The sequence below is a fragment of the Canis lupus genome, chromosome 23, assembly GCF_011100685.1.
Source record: "Canis lupus familiaris isolate Mischka breed German Shepherd chromosome 23, alternate assembly UU_Cfam_GSD_1.0, whole genome shotgun sequence".
In the NCBI taxonomy this organism is placed as follows: Eukaryota; Metazoa; Chordata; class Mammalia; order Carnivora; family Canidae; genus Canis; species Canis lupus.
The window spans coordinates 15,936,803-15,957,502 of record NC_049244.1 but is presented as its reverse complement, the minus strand read 5'-3'; the positions used below and the strand labels follow the sequence as shown (position 1 = coordinate 15,957,502).

Sequence of the window (20,700 nt, the reverse complement as noted above, 5' to 3'; positions counted from 1 at the left end):
AGCTCTCCTTTGATGTAGCCCACTTCTGTGGGAAATCCATTTCTGTTGTGCTCTGTTGAAAATCAGCCTCCGGGAAACTCATATGGGAATTCTGAGGAAAAAGGAAAAGCTTCTAGGGAGATGTTTTGAAATCCTTTGAGCTGCATATAATCAGTGCAAACTTTACATGTATATTGACTGTACATTAAGAGCACTTTAAGCAGTAAAGACCTCAAAGGCACTAGTCCATTATGAGAACAAACAGCAATTTAAAGCAATATTTTCCCAGAGAAAAGAATCAGGAGGAACAAAGATGCCCGAGTTGGGGCTTTTTCCCCCGTTCATTTGTGAGAAAATGTGCTTTTGATTGATATCTACCGAAGACTGTGTTCAGCATAGCATATTTTTGATGGTTAATGAATGTTCCGAATAGTAATTTAAAACATTTGGGGTGGTGCCTCTGGGCACTTTTTCCAATACCTCTTTTATTCTTTCCAATATCTGGAACATGAAGACTAGAATGAAAATAATTGCGCTCTCTCTCCTCTGCTCCTTTCCCATGAGCCTGAGTGCTCATACTCCGTGTATCAGCAAGACCTTCTATTCTCATGAATTCATTGCTTTCATTTTTAGTAACAGGGCTGGAACTTTTTCTGTGTAAAGGAAGAATATGCCATCCTGTAGAAGACAAGACCCATGGTGTATCCAGTGTACCTCCTTTTGCATCTTTTTCTTTGGAATTCTACTAGAGGGATGTGGAACAATGTATTTATAAAAATGTGGGATTGCATTAAAGGGGGGAAAAACCCTTTTTTTCTAATTCAGGTCAATGTACTGAAATGAAAAGGTTTCTCCCCACATTTCCATGTGTTTTACTTCTTCCTGTTTGTATTTGATTTTTGCAATGTGTTTTCACATTTTACGTTGGTGGCATTAGGTAGCAAGACACCACACAAATGAGATGCTACTGAGGACCATCAGACCATGACAACTTAATAGCATCTCGGTAATGTGTCCAGCTTATATCTACTTAGAGTTGGTTACAGCATAATTTCATATGTAACTTAAAAAAAATAAAAATAAGAAACACCACCATTATACTGCAGACCAATAATTTCAGGCTTCATTTACACATAAGTAATGCTCTACTGTTAAATAAACATTAAAGAGCTTTCTGTTATGCTCTGTTGTGGCTGAAAAACATTGGTCATATAGTAAGCCAGCCAGCTAATATATTTATGTTAAATTAGATAAAGACATTTAATAAAAAGAAATGTGTGATAAAATGAAAGAGCCAGAATACATCATTGCTTAGCACTAAGATATGTTACCTCTTTAAGATGTCACAAAAGTATTTCACATACTGCACAATATTTTCATAGGCATCATTTCTAAACAGCATGACATTTAAAACATGCTAGAATCCTTGAAAGCTGCACAACTTTTCTCTTTTACTGTGGTTTCTGTTTTGTTATAAGGAAACCTTAATTAATAATAAGCTGCCATTTTTGGAAGAATATTGTTTGCCTGGGAGTATGCTGGGAATTTTGCATATATTATCTCTAATCATGTCAGTAATACCACTCCCACTGTGCAGATGAAAAGACTGAGGCAGAGAATTTAAATAACTTGATTGTATGACTCATAGGGTTAGAGAAGGGACTCAGACACAGGTCCATCTGTCTTTGAATTTAAGACTCTTTCCACTCAACCAATTACATTAGGATCTCTAGTTATGGGGCCCAGGTAGTAATATTGAAGATTCTAACATAGAGAAAAGGCTACACTTGCACTATGTGTCTTTCATGAGAATAATTAAAGAATCCAACCTTGAAACTTGGCTTATTTGTGGGGTTTAATAAAGAGATGCAGACAGGAAAAGGACTCATCCTTTCCCATTCTTTTCAAGTTTCTATTTGAAGTTGCTTCATTCCTTCTAAAGAGAGGAAGGGATATATTATGTATGCAAATATGTGTGTCTGGTCTCTTGTGTCCTTAAGAATGGAAAGCTATTTAAAATGACAGATATGTAGATGGAACATTTATATGGAAAAATATGTGGAAAATGTTGGGCAAAGCTGGGTACCCACTGGTAACAAGGGCCAAAGAAAAAAGAACTGAAGCATTATGAATATAGAATATAGTACTGTATAGGTTCATGTCTGCATGTGTCAGAAATCTCTTCAAGTTCAGTGTGTGTGTGTGTGTGTGTGTGTGTGTGTGTGCGTGCGCGTGAAATCACTGTAGGCCTAAAAATTAAGGACAGAAGTCACTGGATTTGACGATTAAATGCTTAATCACCAGCTCTTTGAGCAAAGGTGGTAGAAGGCTATTTTGGGGGGAATGGGTGAGTGGTAGGGATACAGAAGGACTTGTTCTTTTCTCATCTCACATCCTTAATATTTGAAGTTTAGGCCAAATCTTACTGTGCAAGGAGCTGTGTTAAAAATGTCACAAATTGTTGATAAAAGTGATTCACCATTTAGAATTTTTCTCTCCATTACTTTCTGTGATTTTCATATTAATGGAAAATCCCTTCTACTTTTCTCTGCTACCCAGCAGATGAACCCCCCAAAATAATCCTATTCATATCCTTTTTTTAATATTCTGTGTGACACTGCTCCATACTCTGCTTACAAATCACCCTACCTACAATTTATGGTTTTGACATCCATGATTCTTTGTTGAGCCTTGGGAAATTAGCTATCCAGCCACAACAGAAGGGGTTCTGGTCTTAAATGTCACTAATACCACCAACACAATTGGCACAATTGGAGGTGCTTAACTGGGTTAGACTATTAATTTTTGTGGAGTTTCAAGGTGGGCTGATGTTTCAGGTTGCCAGGTGAGGCTGGTAGAGTTTAACATTGTCATTAGTCCTATTTTCTTCAATTGTTGGTTGCAAAGAGATTTGAAACTTTAAGTTGTTTTAATGCATATTCTTTTTGTTTCTGTAATGGAAAAGGATTACAACTGATAGTTAATTTGACCTACAATGAGTTTCCAAAAAGGGCATACACAAATTTTGCTAGATGAACAGAATTTGTCCTCTGTCTGGATTGGTATAGAGCTTAGAAAAATGCATGGTCTTCAGCAGGACTGGAGTGACATGGTTAACTATAGAGGTGTTAGCATGAGGAGTTACAACCAATTTTAGGGTCCCTCCACTTTCTGAAATAGACCCTTCTTTAATTCTATTAATTCCAGGATGAATGGAAATTTCAGGATAGTGAAGGGTTCCACATGGTTCTTTATTCACTGTCAAGGATAATGCTCACAAGATATTTCGGTCATCCCCCAAATTCTTCCTGCTTTCTTCCTTATTGTGGGTCTTTTCAATAATTTTGTGGGTGTGGAGACCTGAAATTGATGTGCCCCCTCAGTCATGGGGAAGGAAAGGACAAAAGGGAGTTGCACAGCCAGGGCTCTGGGCAGTTGATCAGTCTATTCAGTGAAAGAAAAGGGGTGGCCTGGACCTTTTATAATTTTCTTGGTGTATAATTTTAACCCCTACCTAATCCAAGTGACTTCCACCCAGGATGTCCTTGTATGATTTTCTCTGAGATAGGGAGGAGAGAGTTCTTCTCAAATCTATTTATGAAGAAATAAAGATAAAGCAGGCAGGAATCCTATACAAAGGGTATCTGCAAATATTATTGCTTCTTTCTCAAAGTAGGCACGCAAATATCTTATAAGAAAGGGGGCACCATGGTCTTTGGCCTTGCTTTCTTAGTATATAACATTACTCTCCTGTGTCCCCAACAAGAAGGAAAAAAACAATACAAGAGTAAGGCTAATGGCATTTCAAGCCCCCATGGGTACAAGAGGATAATGCCATTTGTAGTGAGCTTACTGTTGGGAGTCATGAGGAAAGAGCTGGTAAGGTGGGGAGGGGGATGAATAGATCAGGACAGGTGGAAGCAGAAGCTGTAGCCTACAGGGATTGTCCCCAAGGTACCTTTTCAAGCTTCGAGACCGCTTGCCTTCCCCTTCCAGTGTTTTCTGTTCTCTCATAGGCATAGAACCCCAAGAAAGCTCACAGACAGATAACTTAAATAAGAAGCAAGGTCTATACACCACCACTGAGGTCACTGTGCCTGCTTTTCATTGGTTTTTCAGTTTGCTTTCCATTTGGCCTACTTGGTTCCCTTTATATTCTGGGCACGTAGAGAAATGCATATTTTTGTAGTGGGCCTGTTCTATCTATATTTGAGTTTTCAGGAGGGCATGCCATTTGGAAAAGTTTTACTTAGTAATAGTGAAGAGAAAAAAAGACGACTTTGTGTTTGAAGTAGTAGCCTTGTTTCAATGACATTTAAAAGATGGATGTTCACCATCGTGCATCTTTCCAGGCTAAGAATCCAGCATATCTTGAGAAGATGAATGTATTGGGGAGGCTGGTTAATACATTATCTTTGTGTTGCTGCTGGCTAGCAAGAGAGAAATGTTATGACGGCCAATAGGTTGTCCTGCTCGGTTTTTATGTTCATGTAAAGTATCCAATATGCTGCACACCAAAGATTTCCTATGGTACTGTAATTCCTGGAGGAAACTAAAAATAGAATGGAAAGGCTAAATGAAACCTAACTTGGCATTTTCAAGCCCCTTCCCCTCATTCCTGAATAAGTCAGAAATAATTCCGGAATTAATCTCTTTTCTGGTGCCCTTAGATGGGATTCTCTGTGGGCTGAAAATAGTGTGTTCTTGGCTTCATTTCTGTAGCTTTTCTGTCAGAGGCCATTTGGGGTGGGAGTTTAGAAATCTGAAGAGAAAACCAATATGCCAGAGGAACTTCTCTCATGAAGACAGGACTTTGAATTTGATCATTTATATTTGATCAGATTAAAAAGTCAGGTACTTGGAGATAGTCTGTGTTTTGCTTTAAGAAACTGTGAAGAAATGAATTGCTGACAAGTTGGAGCCATAGTGATGAGAAGGTAACTGACTGTATGGCTATGGTGCTTTTAAAACAACTTAAAGTTTGGGAAAATATTTTGGAACTAGTATTAAGACCATTTTAAACATTCATCTCCTCTCCTTGCTCAAGGCATGCTGTAGATACAAATCAAGGAGAGAATATATATGAGTTAGGATGTACTGTTTTAAAAGTAACAGGAAAACAACCTCAACCTGCTTAGACAATGAAGGGGATTTATCAGTCATGTAATTTTCAAAGGCCAAAAGTGTAGGACAGGTTTCGAGTGATATTTGATCCAGAAGGCCAGGGTGTCCTTAGGACTCTGACTCTACTGCTTGTGATGCTCTTGGCCTGCCATCCCTGGCATTTTGGTGTCATTCAGAGTCAGACTTCCCTAATGGTAGCAAAGAGCTGCAGCAATATGAGGCTTCTTACCCACACAAGGCCTCCCAGACAAGGTGAATATGCCTTTGTTTCTTTGTTCTTAGGCCCGAGATTCATCCCGATTGGTCTACATGGTTAGCTTAGCACAGGACACTTACCTGTCCCTGGCAGTAAGGCTGGAGTCAGCATTCCCAGAACCACATAGTCTCAAATGTAAATGGGAAATGCCTGAAAGGGCTGAATGAATGCTTTGAAGACAACCCCCAAGTGTCGAAAGGCACTAAAGCACTGAGATTAAGAGCCTTGTAAGTTTCATAGGACACCAGGGTGTCCGGATATCCTCCACTTCACTCCAGAATGCAATTTGGTATTTCATTGTCAAGCATTCACTTTGCTTTTTCTTTCTTAACTCAAATAACTCTTGGAGCAATTTGATCCCCCCCCCTTTTTTTTTCTTATTTAATAGATACTGGAAAGAAAGGACAGCTGGCCTAGCCATTATGTCTGATACCCTTATATCTGTTTTCATGTTTTATTAACACTTGTATTAGTTTTGCCTCCTGATGTCATAGTAAGGTAAGTGCCCTTGTTTTTTGTGGACTCTAGCTTACTGATTTGAAGCAAGTTTAACTGACTTATCTAAGGTTATACTCTGAGTTATAGGATAAAAATGTATTAATAGGCCACAGCTCCAAAGTTGTAGCTCGTTGGCCAAATCCAATGCAGCCTGTTTTTGTAAAAAAAAAAAAAAAATCTCATTGGAACACAGCCACATTCATTCATTATATATTGTCTAAGGCTGCTTTCACGACTGTGATTGCAGATCAAGTACTGTGACAGACACTATTTGGCCTGAAACACCTAAAATATTTATTAACTGGCCCTTTACAGAAAAAGTTCATTGACCCCTGGGTTGAATGAGCCACATTCTTCACTTTAAAAACTATGAAAGATTTCACAGCTCAGGAGTATACTCTTCCCAAGCCTTTCTGGTTTTTAAAAAGTGATCAAAGAGTGTTGGAGGTGGAAAAAGTCTGAAATGATTCATCCAGTCCTGGGCTTTCATTCTACAGACGAGAAACTGAGACTCAGGGATGACGCGTGACTTAGGCAAGACTCCAGGCATATTGGAAGGAGATGAGGGTGCCCTCTATTTTCTACACCTGGGTTTGTGTGCCAGAAGAGTACCTGCTATCAGGGAGGAGATGAGGTCTGAAATATATTTTTTAAAGATTTTTAAAAATTTATTCATGAGAGACACAGACAGGCAGAGACATAGGCAGAGGGAGACGCAGCCTCCCCGTGGGGAGACCAATGTGGGACTGGATCTCAGGACCCTGGGATCATGATCTGAGCCAAAGGTAGATGTTCAACCATTGAGCCACCCAGGAGCCCAGAGGTCTGAAATAATTTAAGGAGAGTGTCAAGAGGAGTAATGAAGCTCTCCCACTTACTGGTTTGGGCAAGTTATTTAATCTAGCCGAACCCAATTTCTTCTGTAGAATGAAAGTAACAGCAGTTCATGTCCCCTGGGGTTATGCTATGAGTGAGACATCCACTATGAAGCACATAGGAATAGCTCAATAAATGTTAGTTGAGGCTCGTATCATCATCAGCATCAACATTGTCATTATCATCAAAATCATCAGCAGGCTATGATCGTTCTCATCCCTGCTTCTTTCTTGCCTGTTTTAGAGGAAGAGGGATCACCCTCCTTTCTAAGGCTTAAATGCCTCCTTGGGGACTGGATCATTTCCTCTTGTGTCCCATCACAGACCATATTATATCAGTTATTCCATTTTTCTGTACCTTCTTTTGCTTTCCTTATACCATTTCTTCAGGTAACTAACAAAGTACTCAAGCCTTAAATAGTGTCGTAAAAACATTTCTATCACTCATTTCATCTTAGTACAGTGTTGCTTTTCTCCCTTTCACGTCACTGCTCTAGTGGTTCATGTCTCACTTTCTTTATACTCCCTTGAGTTCTGTTCTAAATCCAACTCTTCTAAAACTGTCCTAGCCGAGGTCACAGATAAATCTGTAGGACTATATATAGTCCTCATCTGTCCCAATCTCATGTAGCATTAAAACTCTTGACACCCTCCTTCAAGAGAGAGTCTTTTTCCTTTGCTTTTAAATCATGATCTTATTTTGCTTCTCTTCCCGTTTCCCAATAAATCTCTTTCCCAAATTATCCCTCTCCATCTTGTGTATAATGTTTCCCAGGTTCTGCACTTTGAAGCTCTCCCCAGCAGTTGTATTCTTTGTTTGCCATGTCTTCAGTGGCTGTCTATGGAGCTGATAAATGTCCCTATCTGAGTGCAGCTGTAGAATTTATTACCTCCCAAATGTTCCTTCTGAACTACTTCTCTACTTAATTCTTCCTCTTCTCCTTCATCTCTCATGAGCCCCCAATTCCTAATATATATCAAGCACTTATTGTGAATCGCATTCTGTGCTCAGAGCTTTAAACTAAGATCATTATTAAATAGCCAAAGTCCATACTTCGTTCATATTTCCTTAGTTTTTACCTTTTTCTGTTCCAGGACTCCATCCAGGTCACCAAATTTTTTAAAAAATATTTTAAATATTTATTCATGAGAGACACAGAGAAAGAGGCAGAGACATAGGCAGAGGGAGAAGCAGGCTCCCTATGGGGAGCCTGATGCGGGACTCAATCCCAGGACCCCAGGATCACAACCTGAGCCGAAGGCCAGACGCTCAATCACTGATCCACTTGGGCATCTCTCACATTTTGTTTATTAGTCATGTTTGCTTAGGCGCTCCCCTTAACTGTGACAGCTTCTCAGACTTTCCTAGCTTTTGATAATCTTGATAGCTTTGAGGCCAGCCCAGGTGGCTCAGCGGTTTAGCGCCACCTTCAGCACAGGGTGTGATCCTGGAGACCAGGGACAGAGTCCCATATGGGGCTCTCTGCATGGAGCCTGCTTCTCCCTCTGCCTATGTCTCTGCCTGTCTCTCTCTCTCTCTCTCTGTGTGTCTCTCATGAATAAATACATAAAAAATCTTAAAAAGAATCTTGATAGCTTTGAGGTGTACTGGTCAAATATTTGGTAGAGTGTCCCTCGGTTGGGATTTGTATGTTTTTCTCATGATTAGACTGTGATTATTGGTTTTGGGGATGAAGATCATTTTCATCACATCATATCAAGAGTACATGTTAGTAGCAAGACTTACCATTGCTGATAGTTAATTTTGATCACTTAAATGAGGTGGTGTTGGTCAGATTTCTCCACTGTAGTTACTTTCTTCCCCTTTTCCATACTGTACTCTTTGGAAGGAAGTCACTACCTGCAGCTCACACTTAATGCATGAGGGGTTAAGTTCAACCTCCTTGAAGATGGAGTATCTACATCAATTATTTGGAATTCTTTTACATAAGATATTTATCTTTTATCCCCCATTTAGTTATTATTCAGTCACTTAGCTATATCAAGTTATGTCAGTATAGACTCAGGGATATGTATTTTATACTTTGGTTAGAATCTAATTCTACTTTATTTTGTTCCACTTGTTCTAGTTTTGGCCTTTGGGAGCTCTTTCAGTTGGCTTTGTTTCCTTTTCACACACTCTGTGTGTGTGTGTGTGTGTGAGAGAGAGAGAGAGAGAGAGAAGAGAGATAGGAGAGATAGAGATAGAGATAGAGAGAGAGAGAGATTCTTTTTTGGAGCACCTTCTTACCTTTTAGCACCACAAAATGCTCCAGGCTCATCCTATATATTTTCTATCCTGGTTCTAGAATCAGCCATTTCTCCAAGGAACTCTGGCTCCTTTTATTTATTGGAGAATGATATTAGAAACCAAGATCTGTGTTCTGGGTATGCCCCTTTTACTGTAGTATTATTTCTTTTAGGCCTGCTGAACAGACAGAGCAGGGACATATATGTATGTATAGTAACCTGTGTATATACAAATGCCTGTAACTGTTTCTATGTGTGACCATCTGTGTGTGTTTTAAGCTAAATGTGAGTTTTACGTTGATGTCACCAGCTCTAATCCATTACCTCATGGATCATTTTTGCCTTCTCCCTTTGCTTGTTGATAACCTCCCACTCCAGTAGTGATAAAGCTGGCTTCCCCATCTGCCCTTTAGTTTTTCATTGTTTAATACATTCGTTGTATTATCAAAATTGTTAATCCATACCCCTGTGGGAAAAATATTTTTAAACTAGAGGATAGTATTTATACAGTTTTTACTGCCTTTTAGGCTTATAGATGACTTATTCCAAAAGTTACTTAGGCTAGCACTATTTTTCCCTATCTGCATGAGGAATGTTCCATACATTTATAATATGGTTAGATTGTTTTGATACTCGCAGCATACCATCTTGGGATCTAACAATCCCTAAATGATTTGTCAAAAAAAAATATCTATATGTCAAGGTTACATTTTGTGCTGTAAAAATGTATGTTTTTTTTTTTTTTTTTTTTTTTACAAATGCATGGTGACATGTATCCACTACTACCTTTTTGTACAGAATAGCCTTGCACCATAAAATTTCCTCTGTGCCTTATCTATTCAGTACTCCCTTACCAGCCCCCTGGCAACCATTGATCATTTTACTGTTGCTATACTTTTTGACTTTTCAAGAACGTCATATAATTTGAACCATGCTGTATATAGTTTTTTCAGGTTGGCTTATTTCCTAGTTAGCAGTATGTCTTTAAGATTCGTCTATATCTTTTCGTGTCTTGTTATCTTATTTCTTTTTATTGCTGAATAATATGCCATTGTATGGAGATGCCACAGTTTCTTTATTCATTTACCCCTTGAAGGACATCTTGGTAGCTTTTAGTTTTTACCAATTCTGAATAAAACTGTTATAAACATTTATGTGCAGGTTTTTGTATGGACATAATCTTTCAAACACATTAGGTGAATCCCTAGGAGCACCGTTGGTGAATCATATGGTAAGGCTATGTTTACCTTTCTTTTATCTGTTTTTAAAGATTTTATTTATTTATTCGTGAGAGACACACAGAGAGAGGCAGAGACATAGGCAGAGGGAGAAGCAGGCTCCATGCAAGGATCCCCGATGTGGGACTCGATCCCAGGACTGTGGGATCACACCCTGAGCCGAAGATGGATGCTCAACCACTGAGCCACCCAGGCGTCCCTATGTTTTCTTTTCTAAGAGACTGGTAAATGGTCCTCCACAGTAGCTGTACTAATTTTTCATTCCCACCATCAGTAAATGAGAGTTCCTATCACTCTGAATCCTTACCACCTATTGGTGTTGCTCGTGTTCTCGGTTTTACTGTAATACGAATACAGTTGTATCTTGTTTTAATTTGCAGTTCCCTAATGACAGATGATGTGGAGCATCTTCTCATTTGCTCACTTGCCATCTGTATATCTTCTTTTGTGAGGTGTCTGCTCATGTATTTTGTTTACTTTTTAAATTGGGTTTTTTTAATTGTTAATTTTAAGAGTTCTTTGTATACAGCAGTCCACCATAAGTAGCAGGAGATACGTTCCAAGACCCCCAGTGAATGCCTGAAACTGAGGATAGTACTAAGTCTTATATTACTATGTATTTTCCTATACATACATACATACCTATGATAAAAGTTCAGTTTGTAAATTAGGCACAATAAGAGATTAGCAACAATATCTAATAATAAAACAGAACAACTATATTAATATAAATTACTAAAAATTATGTGAACGTAGTCTTTTTCTTCATCTTAAAATATCTTCTTGTACTGTATTCACACTTTTTGTGATGATATGAGATGATAAAATGCTTACGTGATGAGATGAAGTGAGATGCATGATGCAGGCATTATGTGTGTTAAGCTACTATTGACTTTCTGACTCTATGTCACAAGGAAGATCATCTACTTCTGGATTGTGGTTGACCACAGGACCATGCAGAAAGTAAAATCATGGATAAAGAGAGATTTCTGTGTTTTGAATACAAGACTTTTATCTGATGAGTGTTTTACAAATAGAATCTCTCACTCTGGCTTGTCTTTTCATTTTCTTAGTGTCTTTTACAGAGAAAATTGTAATTTTAAGCAAGTCCAACTTACTAGTATTTTTCATTCATGTATCATGCTTTTGTGTTTTATTCTAGAATTTTTATATTTTGCATTTTACATTGAGGTCTATGATCCATTTTGACTTAATTTTCTGAAAAATATAGGCTTTTTGTTTTTCATATGAACATCTAATTGTATCAGCACCATTTGTTGAAAAGACTGTCCTTTCTCCATGGAATTGCCTTTGCTCCTTTGTCAAATATCAGTTGACCATATTTGTGTAGGTCTATTTCTGGGCACTCTCTTCTGGTCCATTGATCTATATGTCTATACTTTTGCTAATACCACATTATCTTGATGGCTGTAGCTTTATAGTAAGCCTTGAAATTGGGTAGTATGAGTATTATAGGCAGCATATATCACTCAAAAATATATTTTCACTAAATTTCAGTGACACATAATGGAGAGAAGTGGTCAAGTGATAACATATGGCCTTATAAATTCTTGTAAAATTAAATACATTCAAGTGAGTGGTATCCAAATCAAGAAAGAACATTAGAATTTTCAGAAATTCCATAATTCTTCTTCCAGTTACTAACCCTCCAGCCAGTGATAATCTTTATTTTTACTTTTAACAATATTTATTAGTTTGGCCTGTTTTTGTAGGTTATTTAAATGGGGTCATACAATATGTACTATTTGGTGTCTAACTTCTTTCCTCAATATTATGTTTGTGAGATGTGTCCAGCTCTCAACTATACAGATGTGTGTATAGTTGTTGACTGCTCCTGCTTATTACTGTATAATTTTCCATTGTATGAACATACCACAATTTATGTATCCATTTTTCTATGATTGGAAATTTGTATTACCTTCAGCTTTTATTATTACACATAGGAACAGTATAAAATTCTCATATGTATCATTCAGAGTTTATATGCACATTTCTGTTAGGTATATCCCTAAGAGTGAAACTCCAAATCATAGGTATATATATGTTCAACATTGATAGATATTGACACTCAGTCTTCCAAATGCTCAATTTATATTCCCACTACCAATGTGTGAGAGTTCTTGTTCATGCGACATATATATTCTAGTCCTCAAAACATCTCTGTCCTCAAAACATCTCTGTGTCATTATCTGACAATATTTTGTTCTCATTTTGCATTTGACTAAATCTGAGTCCTAGACATGGTAAATGACTTGGCCAAGGTCATGTACTATTGATTTCTCTTCAAGGCAATCTGAACTCAGACCACATATACTTTTAACAAAGAATCTCCTTTCCTTCCTTCTCTCCTAGGTTAAAAATGCTATTATATATGGAAGGTCTTTGAAACTTCCAGAGTTCATTTAGATAAATACCGGCACAATGTATGTCAATTTCTACTATGGCCAACAGATGGCGCTAATAGTAGTTTAAAACGTCACTGAGCTTTGAACAAATGAACTCAGATTCTTAGAACTAGTCTTTATGTTGGTCTGAGCTGATCTAAAAGCTAGAAATCTTGGGGTCATTACTCTTTCTCTCCTGCCTCACCTAGTTGGACCATAAATCCCATCCATCTGACTCAGAAGTAATTCCTGAATATGCATTCCCCATCCATTCTGTCCTTCCTCTGTGTTCCCATTACCCTTTCTTCTTATCTCTTAAATATGATTCTTGTACTCCTAAAGAAAGAGCACTTATCACAGGTAGCAATTTATGTACCTGCCATGCCCTGCTATGTTTTGATTCCTCATGGTAGAGACTGAGTTATATTTATTAAGTGTCCTGGGGTCTAGCATAATGCCTGGCACAGAGAAGGTACTCATGTTTGAAGAACAAATCAAGTTCTCTTGACAAACACCACAAAGACCAAAATGATCATTTTTTCCCTGTGGTCACATAAGCTGAAAAAACATTTAACTTGCCCTCTCTGCCCTGAATGGCCTGGTATCATGCTCTGACCTCTGGGAGAACAGAGCTCATTAATAAACAGATCCCTGGTCCAACAGTGTGGCTCATTTGTGCATTCCATCTCTCTTCTGAAAGACTGGAGCTAAGCCACAGTACAGAGTCATTTCTTTTTTATAGGGTGGTTGCCAGAGAACTTCTGGTGGCAGACTGTAGGTATGACCAAATTATCCACTTACCCTGGTTCAAATTGAATTGTTGGTAGTTAAGGACTGGGAATGGAGTAGGTCAGTTTGAGATCAGGCAACAAAACCACCAAGCACAAATCTATCCCTTTGTGAGAAAGATTCCTGGTTACTGGACCATTTGTTTGTGGGTTAGGGCTTTCACTTAAAAAAAAATATTTTATTTATTTATTTGAGAGAGAGAGAGAAAGAGCATGAGCAGGGGGGTAGACAGAAGGAGAGGGAGAAGCAGACTTCCTACTGAGCAGGGAGCCAGACATGGGGCTCAATCCTGTGACTCTGGGGTCGTGACCTGATCTAAAGGCAGACACTAAACCAACTGAGCCACCCAGGTGCCCCTAGGACTTTCACTTTAATAACATCATTTTACAGACTTGGAAGAGGGTAGATAAAAACATTAAGCAGAGTAACATTTAAAAAATATTTTCCATCCCAGACCTTCTCTTCCATCCTCTCCCCACAGTTATAACTTTTCAAGGTTAGTGTTGATATTCTCTGCCATTCCAGTGTATGTTGGGGTCAGAGCCAGACTGCTTGGGTACAAGTCTTGGATCTGCCATTTCCGATGTCTGTGACCATGGGTAAGTTATGTAACCTCTCTGAGCCTTAGTTTCTCATTTGTAGAGTGGGTTTAATAATAGTGCTTGCCTCTGATGGTTGTGATGGATGAAATGATTTACTATGTGAAAAGCCCTTGAATACTGCTAGCTCACATTAAGTGAGGTTGGTAAATATTGACTTTTTAAAAAATCAAACCAGAGACAGCTATTTTGTGATGCCATCTAGAGCACAGAAAGCATTTCATTTATTATTATGTTTCATATTGTCATAGCCTTTATTACTGGGGTGCAAATGGCTAAATATAAATGAACTTGCATCTGCAATATTTTTCTCACCAATTGTAGTGAGTACTTTATCTGCTCTTTTCTATAATAGACTCCTATACTCTCTACACATGTCATAATAATTCCGTATGTTTGCATGGCATCTTAAAGTTTACAAGCTACTCTCACAAAATCTCATCTGAATCAGAAATCCTTGCAAGATGGACAGGGCCTGTTTTATATTCATTCCTCTGTTATTTAAGAGATGAGAAAGCTATGTCTAGCTGTGATTAAGGGGATTTTGTGAAATCTCAAGGCTGGTGAACAATGGGACTGGGCCTGCCATCCTTGTTCTGGTATTTCCCACTCATTGTGAGATTTGGGGAGTTTGTGGATAAGTGGGAAGCTATAATCAAATAGCTAGGTGCCCATTACAAAAATGTGTGTACATACGATAGCTTCTACCCAGAAATTAGGTATTAAGACTGCTCGTAATAGGAAAATTCATATTCCAGGACACTGAATTTGAAATAAGGGGTGGCAATAGAAGTCCCAAATGAGTCTATGAAAGCTTTTAAAATTTTATGTTCGCTAAAATAACTTCAGACAGCACCATGAATAAGAACCATATTGGTGAGAGAGTACCCATTTTTAGTGGGTAGAAAGGTAATTCCAGGATCTCGCTTCCCAGTAGTTGTAGCAGTAGTTTGTATGGCTTTTTGTTTATTTGTTTATTTTTTGGCAGATATAATGCATACCACAAGGGTTCTTTTTCCCTCCCTGGGTTTGCTTCACCAACCAAATGTTGAATGCCTTTCTGGTTTTATGACTCAGAATTATTGATTTCTGCTTTCTTGGGACCCATATCTGTCAGCCCCTTGTACATGCCTCTGAGCTTTTCTCCTTGGCTCAGACATGGACCAAAGGCAGTAGAAGGCTCCATTTCCCTCCCCTCCTTTCTCTCACCCAAGGCTTCTGATAAGACTGCTTTTCTTTTTCTGTTTCCTTCACCTCTTATTTATGTCCCCCAAACTAGTATATCTTTATCAATTTACCTATAAAGGCTGATTTAACTTTTAGAACTAAAACCTCCACTGTTTCAGAATAAAAGTATGATCACAGCCATAACTTTGCCTAAGATTTCCCTCAAATCAGTGGAACAAATATGCATCCAGTTTCTATATATGCTGTCATAGGTCCTTAGAAAAACTTCCATTGAAGGCGTAGAACTTCTTAATTCGTCATGATTCATTCTGATTCAGTTCCCTTCTCATGAGAAGCCTGTGGAATGAATGAAGTACCACTGTTGTTTATCAGTCTTAATTAAGGACCCCTATAGTTTTCTGTTTTCACAACCCCTCCCTACCCAGAACTGCACAACTGTACTGCTAAAAGTCTCTTAATTCAGCTGTGTTTGGGCAGCCCGGGTGGCTCAGTGGTTTGGCGCCGCCTTCAGCCCAGGGCGTGATCCTGGAGACCCGGGATCGAATCCTGTGTTGGGTTCCCTGCATGGAGCCTGCTTCTCCCTCTGCCTGTGTCTCTGCGCCCCCCCCCCCCCCCCCCCCGCCCCATTCTTTCTCTCTATCTCTCATGAATAAATAGATAAAATCTTGAAAAAAAATTCAGCTGTGTTTGTGTTTGAAAACTGCTTGCTAGCTCTTAGATATCTAAGAATGTAAGAATGCTGGGGAGAAGTCTTTCCCATTGTATTGCTAAGTGCTTGAAGCAAAGTGGTCACTGATATGTTCCCCTGAGCCCAGGAGTTCTGAGGAAGGAGAGTGATGAAAGAATCTGCATCCCTCCCCTCCCCTCTGAAATAGAGTGCTGGATGTGATGGTGTATACCTCCCACATGTCCCTTTCAGGCCCTGTTTTTCAGGGGGCAGCCTGTATGGGCCCCTGAAGGTTCTCCTCGTCTTTCCCCAGCTACTGGCTGCTAAGAGTGGTTTTGCTCAAGGCCATGATCACTCCCCGCAATGATCCTGCCTCAGTGCAGGATGAACTATAAGGACCCGCCAGGCTTTCCAGGCCCCCTGTGGGGCCAGGAGACCTGCTGAGACAGTGTGTCTCAGGTCAGCTCCTCCCTCTGCCTGGTCCAGCTTCCTTCCTTCCCTTCCAAGCTGATCCCAGGGGATGTCCGATAAACCTCTTGCACACAGATCTTGGAGTCTCAGAGTTGGTTTCCCAGGGAACTTAGCCTCAGACAAATAGTCCGCTTATCTGTGCAGTGGGTTGGTGGAAAATTGAGGGCAGTGTCCCTCAGCGTCCATTGCTATTGCGGAGCAAACCACATTGGCTCAGAGCTGTTCTGACTCTTAAAATCTGTACTTGTCAGTGAGCTGAAGCAGTGCTCATGACATCTGGACATTGCTTGGTGTGGGACTTCTTAAGGGATACTGGCAATATGCAATTCTTTGATATCTCTTAGTGAAAATTTCTTCTTGTTATGCTCAAAGAAAACGAAGAATGGCATAGCCTACAGAGACCTACACTTGTACTCTTTAAACACTGTCCTCAGTGCTAAGGTTGGGCATACAGCAGTGAAGAGAAAAGATACAGCCCGGTCCTTATGGCGTGGGGCCCAGGGGAGAGGCTAGTTAGGTAGGGATTACACTATGGCCATGTGTGCTGTGACAGGGACAGCTGTACTGTCCTGTGGGATGCAGATGAAAGATGAAAGGCAGCTAATCCAGAGTTGAGGAGCGTTTCTGAGCATTCTGTATATGCTGAGAATGGGAAATGGGTTGGGAAAAGTAGTTTGGGATCTTATGGAGGTGGCAGAGGTTTTATGGAGAGCTTTGGGAAGAGATGGTCCCCTGGTGGTGTGAGTAATTGGGAGATGTCCATGGGCGGAGTAGGGGTGGCGTTCCAGTGAGGGCAAGAGTGGGAAGGTCAGCAGAGGCCAGAGCCTGCAGGATTTAGGAAAACAGGTTGGAGAAACTGACCCGGATCCTCAAGGCAATGGAAAGCATTAGTGGATTTTAGGAGTGGAGTCATCTGACCATATTTGCTTTACTTCATGAGTTTAATATTTGTGCTGAATTATGATCATTTATAATATAGATTAGTATAGTCATGTTGACTGAAAAAAATTGAAACCAGTGCCCCCAAAGTAATCAGAATGAGGGATTACTCTCCTCATTGTGTATTGGTTGTGAGAGGCCTGGCTTTAAGGATTTGAGTAGATTTCAGGAATTCCAAGGACAGGGAACAGAGAATGTGGCAGCTGAAGGTAGAGAGAGCAATGTAAGCCATGGGCACTAAAGCAGGTGTTGCTCTGTGTGTGCGCGCACGTGCATGTGTGCATTTGTGTGTGTTTTCTGCTCTCTCTGGACATCTTTTCTTTTTCAGTGTATCTCTCTCTCTCTCTCTCTCTCTCTCTCTCTCTCTCTCTTTTTCTAACTCTGTGTCTTTGTTTCTCTAATTTTTTCTTTCACTGGGTTTCTCTCTGACTCTCTGGGCAAGGTAGGCACCGAAAGCATGTCTATTAAAGAGATTCCCCTGCAGGCAAGTTCCCAAAACCCCCTCTTATCCAATAGCATATTCCATCTGAGTTACCAAAAATGCCTGGAACGACATAGTTGAGTGCTTGTGAGCTCCCAGACTTCACAGGAAAGGACTTTTCTGTTGGAGATTGTTTTAAGGCTGAACAGCAAGCATAAATGTTTTTCTTTCTGCTATTTTATTTAGGTCTAAGCTTCCTTAATTAAAAAGTAATTATATTTCCCCCTGAGTAAATATTTGATCTAAATTCAGCTGATGTGTTGACATCAATACTCAACAGGAAGGTTTCCCCAAACTCAAATCTGCTGTGGATGCCCCAACTCAAACCCTGCAATGAGTCCTAATTTTTCTGCACAAACTCATTCTCTTTCAGATTGCTGGATTGTCGGGGAGTAACTGAAGGCAGATATTGATTTGTTAAGAACAAATGAGAGAAAATGACCAGAACAAATAAACTATTGGGGAACCAACTCATAGAAATTTGTCCCCATCAAAATGCTCACATCATTCAACTGTTCTTTATTTAGAGAAAATAATAATAATAATAAAGGATATTGAGTGATATACTTGTTAATGTTTGGGGTTTGTTTTTGTGTGAAGATATTATTGGAGCTACTGCTTCTCTCTTGATGTTTGTCATGTATTTTTCCCCCAACTTCCATTCTATTTGAAGTAAGATGTTGCTTCACTCTGGCAATTTGGATTGCCTAATTGATGTTGCCAAGGAGGAGGCCTCTCTTGGTTACTCTGTCACTCTTCTGCATTTGGAAGTGTCTCTAATCCCTTTAATGATTATCTTCACGGCATGCAAGCACGTCTGATGCTGAGAGTCGAATAGTAGCTAAGGACACAGAGTGAAATCTTAGCTGGAATGTGCAGGGCCTGGAGTTCCTTGAACAGGCTGCTTCTTGATTAAGCTGGAATCCTCAGCAGTATGCTATCTCATAGTCATTATATGAAGTTTACTTAAACAGTTTTTATATAAATGAACACTTTCCCAGTGTAATGAGGCATTGGAAGGGGTGTAGGAGAGACCAGAGGAGTTGGTGAGGTGGCAGGCTCTAGGAGCAGGTGTGTTAACTGGTGTGACCTTAGGCAAGTCCCTGACCTCCCTGGGCATCCTCTGCCAAAGGAGGTCACTAATGTCCTCTCCACAAATCTAATATTTTGAATGGATGCATCTGAAACATAATCTGAGAAAGTTGTTCTTTTTCTTAAGCAGTTCAGTTCTCCTAAAACTAGAGATGATGGGGAAACAAACAAACAAACAAACAAACATGTCCATGGATTTGGTGATTCTCTTTCTTCTACTAGGGGTTAATTGATGTGTTTTGCATTCCAGCTGCAGAGGTGTGCTATTCAACATGTTATCCCTTTTCTTATCATCCAGCAAATGGATAAAGAGATGCCTGTGTATGTCGGTGTGAGTGTGTGTTGAGGGAAGGATGGGTTGGAAGGCGCTGAGAAAGAACAGTTGTACCTGCAGAATGTGGTGGTCAAGTTAGGGACCAAGTGGCAATTTGCCCCTCCCTTTGCCCGCTGTTTACATCGACTTTGATGCAACAACTGCTACTTTCTAGAATTCTTCCTTTGTCCCATTATTATTTTCTAGACCTGACAGGTGGGAGTTACTTATCAAGACATCTTAAAATCTCTCTTAAGGGGCACTCAGGTGGCTCAATTGGTTACGTGGCTGTCTTGAGCTCAGGTAATGATCCCAGGGTCCTGGGATAGAGCTGCACTTGGGCCCCTTGCTCAATGGAGAGCCTGTTTCTCCCTCTCCCCTGCTTGTGTGCGTTCTCTCTCTCTCTCTCTCTCTCAAATAAATAGATAAAATCTTAAAAAATAAAATAAAATCTCTCATAGGCCTCTGTTGCTCATAGCCTCACTCTGTACTTAGCAGATCCTCAGTAAGGCCTTGTTGAATGGCATTGACTATGTTTCAAATATTAGCTCTTAAATGCAGCAACTCTTTAATAAATTCCAGGTATCAACATCCTCAGTGGTAAGAATGCCTCATGTAAGCAAATGGAGTGCCTAGAGGAGAGCACTTGTCTTTTGTGTTGCAACATCTGCGGGCTTATTTAATTCTTATTCTTCTGATGGCTCCAGGAGGTGGTACATTTACTTATTTTTGCCAAGTTTATAAGGAGTACCTATCAATACTTCTGAATTGTTCATAGATGAATGGCTTTTGTCTCTACCATCACCACCCTGTTACAAGCTCCGGAGTTTCTTGCCAGGTCTACAGAGTAACCTCCTCAACTAGTGGTTTGCAGAATTTGAGATGCATCAGCATGCCCCAGAGGACTTGCTAAACACGATTACTGCCCCCACCTCCAGTTCCTTATTGAGAAATTCAGGAGGGGGGCCCCAAGAGTCTGCTTTTTCTGAGTTCCCAGGTGGTACTGTTGTTGCTTGTCCCAGGCCTCACATTGCGAATCTGTGTTCTCCTTGCCTCCTTTCTTGGCCTCCAGGTTCTATCCATGCAGAAGCTAGAATGATCTACTGGAAACAAATTTACATGGCTTTGTCCCCCCTCAGAACCTCCTCATGTCCTTGCTCGGCCCAGGCCCTGCTCATGGGGTCCTTGCTCAGGAGGTACCAGGGCTGACCAGCCTAGCTTTCCAACCTTGCCCTGCCCCATCAGCATATTCTTTGTCTTTCTATCATCTCATCTGCCTGCCTTGGTTGGTGCAGGACCCAATACTCCTTGCTCTTCCCAGCCTCCAGTTCTTCACATGGTCTCTGTTCTCTGTAGGAAGCCTTCTTCTTTGCCCCTTTTCAACTGTTAGTGCCTGTACATCCTGTCCTTCTCAGCAGCACTGCCACTTCTTCAGAGAAGCCATATCTACCCACGCGAACAAAGGTCATGTTCCTGCTTATTTTCTTGCAGAGAAGCTTTTTTTTTTTTTTTTTTGGTCTTTTATAGACTTTAGCA

The 20,700-nt window shown here is 40.0% G+C and overlaps 1 protein-coding gene and 2 long non-coding RNA genes across 12 annotated transcripts in view; all 3 read left to right on the top strand.

Annotated features, from left to right (window-relative positions):
• RBMS3 (RNA binding motif single stranded interacting protein 3) overlaps positions 1-20,700 on the top strand; it is a 1,328,331-nt gene that overhangs the window by 76,610 nt on the left and 1,231,021 nt on the right. The window lies entirely within an intron of this gene.
• The window catches only part of LOC119865360, a 157,424-nt gene that overhangs the window by 72,694 nt on the left and 64,030 nt on the right, over positions 1-20,700 (top strand). The gene's annotated exons all lie outside the window — the stretch shown is intronic.
• On the top strand, positions 12,776-18,261 carry LOC119865363. Its single transcript, XR_005376929.1, has 3 exons — positions 12,776-12,867; positions 13,940-14,013; positions 18,133-18,261. It is a non-coding gene; the product is annotated as an uncharacterized LOC119865363 (long non-coding RNA).